Raw genomic sequence first — 7,810 nt, forward strand, 5'->3', positions numbered from 1 at the left:
AAAATATATCTGTGTACCACAATCCACACTCTAAGCATCTCGAAGGGAGGTCTGGATGCACTCAGATGGTCTCTGTAAATGAAATGGCAGTTTGAAAAGTAAGATTTTTCTAAAATGGTGGATAAGATGCATTTTTGAAAAAAGAAAACAAATGATTGGTTGTTTGACAACATTCTACACTGAAAACTAGGGTGCATGTTTCTGTTTTTTAAAACCATGATTCTTATTGGTTAACAAAAACTGATTGAAAGGAACATTTCATAGGATAAGCTGATATGTTGAAAAGTCAAGCACACTTGCTGTTTTGATTAGCAACATTGTGTGCTGAACTTGTGACCTGTGTGCTCAGTTAAGTGTTCCATGAACTGTTTCTATGGTAACAGACAGAAGGCAGATTGGGGGTAGGGTTCAAATTTATGTCATTTGGAAAGGGTTGAGATGTGTAACCAATAGAAATGTGTGTTTGCTTTTGAATTAATGTGGGAAGCAATGTGATTTGATGTTTACATGTATATGTGTGCAAAATGAGAGGGAAACTTTGCCATTCTTTGGTTTTGCTGACAGGTGCACAGTGCAGAGATTCTGTATAAGAAAATCTGCTGTGTGACTGACATACTTCTTAATCTACAAAACAATTTGAAAGGTGAGTTATTTAATTGTGAGGGGATGATTGTGGTCCATTTTGATTTTAATCAGACTAATGTGTTTCTCCTGCTAAAGTGCAGGGAGTACTTTTTTTTGTCTAGAATCTTATTGTGAGTTTGTGTGCGTTTAGAAACCATTCTGAGATAAGCATTTGTGTTTTTCATGTGTTTGCAGACAGATAACTGTGCTGTTTTCATGTTTTGGTAGAATTAGAAACCAGTCATTGTTTATGTATTTGCAAAATGAGTCCAGTTTCTACACTAAAATGCAGTACTCCTTGTAGACTATGAAATGTGTTTTGGTAAAATGCAAGGGATAGTGTTGTTTGTCTAGAATCACACAGTGAGTCTGTGTGCATTTAGGAATCATTCTGAGAGAAGCACTCTATACTAATGTGTAGTAGAAAATGTTGTGGAATGTGTGCAGTCATCTTACGTCTTGTAGACTACTAAATGTGTTTTGGTAAAATGTAAGGGATAGTCTTGCTTGTCTAGAAGAACACAGTGAGTCTGTGTGCATTTAGGAATCATTTTGAAAGAAACATTTTGGTACTAATGTGTAGTAGAATATGTTGTGCAATGTGTGCAGTCACCTTACATCTTGTAGACTAGTAAATGTATTTTTATAAAATGCAAGGGATAGTGTTGTTTGTCTAGAATCACACAGTGAGTCTGTGTGCATTTAGGAATCATTCTGACAGAAGCACTCTATACAAATGTGTAGTAGAAAATTTTGAGGAATGTGTGTAGTCACCTTACGTCTTGTAGAGTACTAAATGTGTTTTGGTAAAATGTAAGGGATAGTGTTGGTTGTCTAGAATCACACGGTGAGTCTCTGTGCCTTTAGGAATCATTTGGAGAGAAGCATTTTGGTATTTCATGTGTTTGCAGACATATAACTGATTAAAATCCTATTCTGTTTTCACATTTTGGTTGGATTAGAAACCAGTCATTGTTTATATATTTGCAAAATGAGTCAGGCTCCTATAATAATATGGACTATCCCTTCCTGTATACTAAATGTGTTTTGGTATTATCCAAGGTACAGTGTTTGTTGTCTAGAATCACACTGTGAGTCTGAGTGTAATTAGGAATGATTCTGAGAGAAGCATTTTGGTATTTGACTGCTGTTGCAATCCCATAGTGACTCTTTCAGTATCATGTAGTAATGCATTCACTAAAGTAAAACTTAACCAATTATGAATTCAGCCAGTATCTCTCCTTATAGTACTGTAATCAGGCATTAGGGCATGAAGTGTTTCAAACGGCTATGCACTATGCATGTAGTGGTCTAACCACTTTCACACTTGTGCTTCAGGCCTACAATTCCCCAGTCACTATGCATACACTCCAGCAACCACACTGTGACTGCTGTTGCAAACCCATAGTGATTCTTTCTGTACCATGTAGTAATACATTCACTAGGGTAAAACTCAACCAATTATGAATTCACCCAGTGTCTCTCCTTATAGTAGTGTAATCATTCAGTCAGTAAGCATGTACTTATGCAGTGAGCCAGGCTTTAGGGCATGGAGTACTTCAAACAGCTATGCACTATGCATGTAGTGGTCTAACCACCTTCACACTTGTGCTTCAGGCCTATAATTTCTTAGTCAGTATAGTAATAGAAAAGTATAATTTATAAAGTTATTAAAATACATTTATTTATGATTCTTTTTTACAGATACTGTTTATCAACATTAAAATAAAGTTATCATGCCGGACAAAGTAAGAAAAAGAAAAGAATAGAAAAAGGACAGTTACTTGAAGAAAAATCAACCACAAGTATTGGATAAACGACATAATGTGGCTAAAAAGAAAAAATCTTCTGGTAAAATCACAAAGCAATTTATTAAAAATGTTTGTAGGGCCAGACAGAATGTACAGAATGCTGAAACCACTGAGAATGCTACAACTAGAAAAAATACTCAAAATAATAGGAAAGGAAAAAAAGCAAATGGACACTCAAAGGACACGAAGTATGGTAAAAGAAGACAAAATCAGTATAAAGAAATACACAAAAAATTATTTTACAACAGAGTAGTACATAATTTGCTGAAAGATACGAAGAAATATAAAAAGAGAGCAATCTTTTATAAAAAGAAGCATATTGAAACCATTGTTGAAAAGGCTTTTGAAGTAAAAAGGAAACTATTCATTTTAGTATTAAATAGAATTCGATCACTAGATAAACCAATCCATTTAATAATGGCCAAAAGGAAAAGGAAAAGAGTAATTAACAGAACTAATTTTTGGGTGAATGGAAACACAGTTCAAGTTCTGAGCCTTTCTTTAATGAGGAGAGTTATTTACAGACCAATGATTTGTTGCATGCAGTTGATACCAGTGGTCGAGCTTATGAGGTTAGAAATGGTTGTCCATTTGAGAAAGAGAAAATGATTCCCAGAAATGCAGAAGAAGTGATAGCTGATGAAGTTCTAGGGAGACGTCCTAAAGCCCCAGGGTACACTTGGGATTGCAGTAGTATTTGTAGTGTACGACAAGAATCTATTGATAAATTATGCGATTTCCTACGAGCATATAGTAAAAAAAGTGTTAAACAAAAGATTAAGGTGTTGCAAGGACTAGACCCTTGCAGAGTGAGAAAAAATACTGGTTTGCAAGGTCATTCTCTGGCTTGTCTTTCTAGGAAAGTTTGTCAAAGTGTTTTTCACCATTTCAGGATGTTGGCAGTACATCATACTCAAATGCGGAAGTTAGTGAGAAGATTGTATTATGCAAAAAGTCCAGCACTAAAGTTAAATGAGTTGAACAGTGCTCTTTTGCGTGGGTCAGTATCAGATGTGAAGAAGGTTTGTGATGAAATTGAGTTTTGTTACTTTGGTCCTCAACAAGAGAGTGCAGAAACTGACACATTAACAGAACAAAATGTTGAAGACAATGTAAAACCCACTATTACAAAAAATGTTGAAGATCAAATTACAAAGTTTAAGGTGATTTCAGGTGAAAGGCCACATTTTTCTTGTATTTGTTGTCGGCGAACTCACTATAAAAATCAGACTAGGAGTGTCAATCTGTATTTAAAAAGTGAAAGAGAAAATAATGATAAGTGGAAGGAATTTGCAACGTATTTGTTGGTAGAAAATTGTTTTGATTTGGATTCTGACCAGTGTATTTGCAAATATTGTTATAACAAATTAGATGAGAATAAAATCCCCGTTAGAGCTGTTTATAATAATCTAGAGTTGGTTGCTATTCCTCCAGAGCTGATAGATTTAAATACTTAGGAGTCTATTCTCATTCAATGTGTGCACCCGTTTCAGGCTAATGTTCGTATGGAGCGTCACACAGGTAAATTGCCTCCATCAGATTTACAAAGAGGATTAAAAGGAAGAGTTGTGTATTTACCGTTAGATTTAAAGAAAAACATTGAAACTATTGGTGTAGACCGTGTAGAAAATGAACCACTAGTTATTCTAGTTAATGGTGTTCCTACTAAGAATAAGAAAATCTGGCAAGAGTTAGTGGATGTTAGAAAAGTGCAAAAGGCAACATTGTATCTGATAAAAAATAATGAGTACTATAGAAATGTGTATGTAGGAGAAGAAGAAATACATTTAGCAGAAGATACTGAAACATCAAGTGGACAAATTGAAATAGTGGACATGTCCAGATGTGAAGAAATCTATGAACATTACAGTGTACATCCACTTAATTCCAGAGAAGTGATTGGGAATACTATTGAGTTATTCCAAATGAAAAAAGCAAAAGGAAGTCCCATGAGTGTATGGGAAGAGAGCTTAGAAGCTCGTAGTTTCCCACAGTTGTTTCCAACAGGAAAAGGTGGACGATATGATGAACGTTCTGTGCAGATTCCTGCATCTGAATATCAGACAACAAGATTATATGAAGAAGATCCAAGATTTCGACTATGTATCCCTTATATGTTTCATCTTTTGTTTGAAAGTGACTTTTCTGGACTTTCAAAAGCAGTAAATTACATTTTAAAAACTGGAGTACATCTGCAAAATGTATCTGCAAAGGATTTTATGGCTAAAGTGCATCAGAGAGATGATCATTTAGAATCTCAGTTGATTAATCTGATGGCATGTCAGCATGGGACTAATGACTATTGGTACCGTCGTCATGGAGAACTGAAATGTATGCTACAGAACTTAGGAACTCCTACATGGTTCCTTACCCTAAGCTGTGCTGAGTACGCTTGGGATGAATTACTTGAATTTCTTCGAGAGGCAAATTCCAATAAAAAAAATATTGAATACAAGACCCCTGGAGAATTGTGCTCTTTGGATCCTGTTAATGTATGCAGATATTTCAATCATAGATTTGAAGCTATGATGTATTTTCTCTGCAATAAAAAAAATCCTCCTCTTGGAGAAGTTGTGGATTTCTTTTGGAGAAAGGAGTATCAAGCAAGAGGTGCTCCTCATATACATATGCTGTTATGGATCAAGGACGCCCCCAAATTTGGAGCAGATTCAGATGATACTGTTTTGTCTTTCATTGAAGAATATGCCACATGTGCTGTACCCAAAAGCACAGAAGATAAAAACTTAAAACAACATGTCTTACGATTCCAAAGCCATTGATGTGGAAAATACTGTCGACGAAAGTACAAGTCTAAGGATAAGTTCTATACCAGATGTTGTTTTGCATTTCCACGTCCTGTATTATCCAAAGGAAGAGTGAACAGTTTTATGTCAGCTATGCGACATACCATCACAAGAAAGTCTCCGAAAAATCCAGTTATTTTATCCATGTGGAATGCTAACATGGATATTCAGTACGTTGCGGACAATTCCATTGCTGTTGCTCGATATGTAACGTCCTACATTACTAAATCAGAAAAGATGGAATTGAAAGAAATGTGAGAAGAGATTTCTCACGAGAAGACTCTAAGTAAGAAATTATACAGTTTCAGTTTGAAGATGTTATCGCATCGAGAAATTGGAGCATATGAATGCTCAGATCGGTTATCATCTGCAAGTCTATACTCCAAATCTAGAAGAATCATTTGGGTGAATCTAGGTCTTGCAGCAATGCGAAATCGGGTACTGAAATCTGTTCAAGAAATTGAATATTTAGCAGAAAAAGAACCAGAAAGTACAGATATTTTGAAAACGAAAATGTTGGACACATATTACCCAAACAGAAGTCATCATCTTGAGAACATGTGTCTCTATGAAGTGCTGCAAAACTACACTTTTAAACGGAATACTACAGAGAATATCAATGATGGAAAATATGCAGTTATTGGTTCCGAAGGATGTTTGGTGAAACAAACAAAAGGAAATTTGATTAATCACAGGAAGCTGAGTTGCGACACTGCTGATAAAAGGGAATTTTACTATTTAGCCCTTTTGCAACTGTTCAAACCGTGGCGTTCAGAACTGGAATTACATGGAGATTTTCAGAGCTATGAATATTCCTTTAATGCTTGTAAAGATAGCATACAATGCAGTGCTTTTGCAAATTATGTGAAAATGTTGAATGATGAAATTGATCAAGAAGCTACAATTACAGCTGAGATTGCTAGAGACAGTTCTCAAGACAGTCAAAGTTCTGCTGCGCTGAGTCAAGATCCACTAGGACAACCAATTGTTGAAAATGAAGCAGCAATTGCCATGAATGAGGTGGAAACAGCAATGCATCAAGCTCAAGAAGATGTAATGGACTTAGCAAAATTGGAAGAACAACTAAATGTTGAACAGAAACAATTATATCAGCAAGTGAGACAACAGATTGACCATGGATTACTTCATGAAAAGAAAGAGTGCTCATGCACATCATTTCAACCTATCCGAATGTATGTGAGTGGACAAGCTGGAACAGGAAAAAGTTTCTTAATTAAAGTAATTACAAGTTATCTACAGCAAACAACTGATTCGCATTTGTCTTGTGTTGTCACTGCTCCAACTGGGTTGGCAGCACATGACATTAAAGGAATTACTTTACATCGTTTACTAATGCTACCAGTAGAGCATGAGAACAAATTGGAATACCACAAGCTATCTGGAGAAGCTTGTTGTGAAGTTTCAAGAGTCCTGAAGAAAATGAAACTTCTCATTATTGATGAGGTAAGCATGGTCTCAAACTTAATGCTTGCCTTTGTGCATTTAAGAATGCAGCAGATTCTTAAAACAGAGTATGACGTGTTATTTGGAGGAAAATACGTCATCGTTTTTGGAGATCTACTGCAACTGACTCCTGTAAAAGGACAACCAGTATTTAAAACACTTGCGCATGAAGACACCAGAAAGTCTCTGGGTAATGTTGGAAACATGAACATTTGGTCATATTTTGAATACAAAGAACTCACGAAAAATATGCGACAGGCAAATGATGCCGAATATGGAAGTATTCTTCAAGATATTAGAATTGGACTACTGACAGAACATGGCAAACACGCTTTGCAGAGTTGATTACTTACCAATTTGTTTCCAAATGAAAATGTAGTTCCTGAGAAAATATACATGAAAATTGCAGAAAATAAATCAGTAATCTGCTTAATGCCAACACTGCGCGAGTGTTCTATATTCAACTAACAACTTTTGAAACTGGAAAATGAAGAAATTATAAAAATGGAAGCCATCGATAAAATAGAGCATGACGGAATCACTATTATTTTGACGGGAAAATTGAAAACAAAATTGGATTCTTTAGAAAAAAGATATCTATAGCGGCTGGTTTAGAAAAGAATCTATATGCATGTATAAACTGTCGGGTAATTTTAAGGCGTAATTTGGCTGTAGAAAAAGGTTTAGTTAATGGAGCAATGGGTAAAGTTGTGGATTTTGTTAATTATCAGAAAAAAGATGGAAAAGAATTCTTAAAAATTAAATTTGATCAGATTGAAGTAGTTAAAGAAATTGGTCGTTGTTCAGTTCGTTTTTTGCTTGTTAAAGATTTATATGTCCGTAGGAAACAATTTCCATTTTCTCTGGCATACGCAGTGACCATTCATAAATCTCAAGGATTAAGTGTAGACAGTGCTTTGGTGAACATTGGATCTACCGTGTTTAAAGAGGGTATGGCATATATTGCTTTGTCGCGAGTCAGAACATTATCTGGTTTGTTTTTGATTGATTTTGATGATACAAAGGTTACTGCAGATGCAAACTGTGTAAAAGAGTATAATAGGTTAAGAAGAACATATGCTCCCAATTTAGGTCAATATCCTGTAT

The sequence above is a fragment of the Triturus cristatus genome, chromosome 8 (genome assembly GCF_964204655.1).
Source record: "Triturus cristatus chromosome 8, aTriCri1.1, whole genome shotgun sequence".
NCBI classification, from domain to species: domain Eukaryota; kingdom Metazoa; phylum Chordata; class Amphibia; order Caudata; family Salamandridae; genus Triturus; species Triturus cristatus.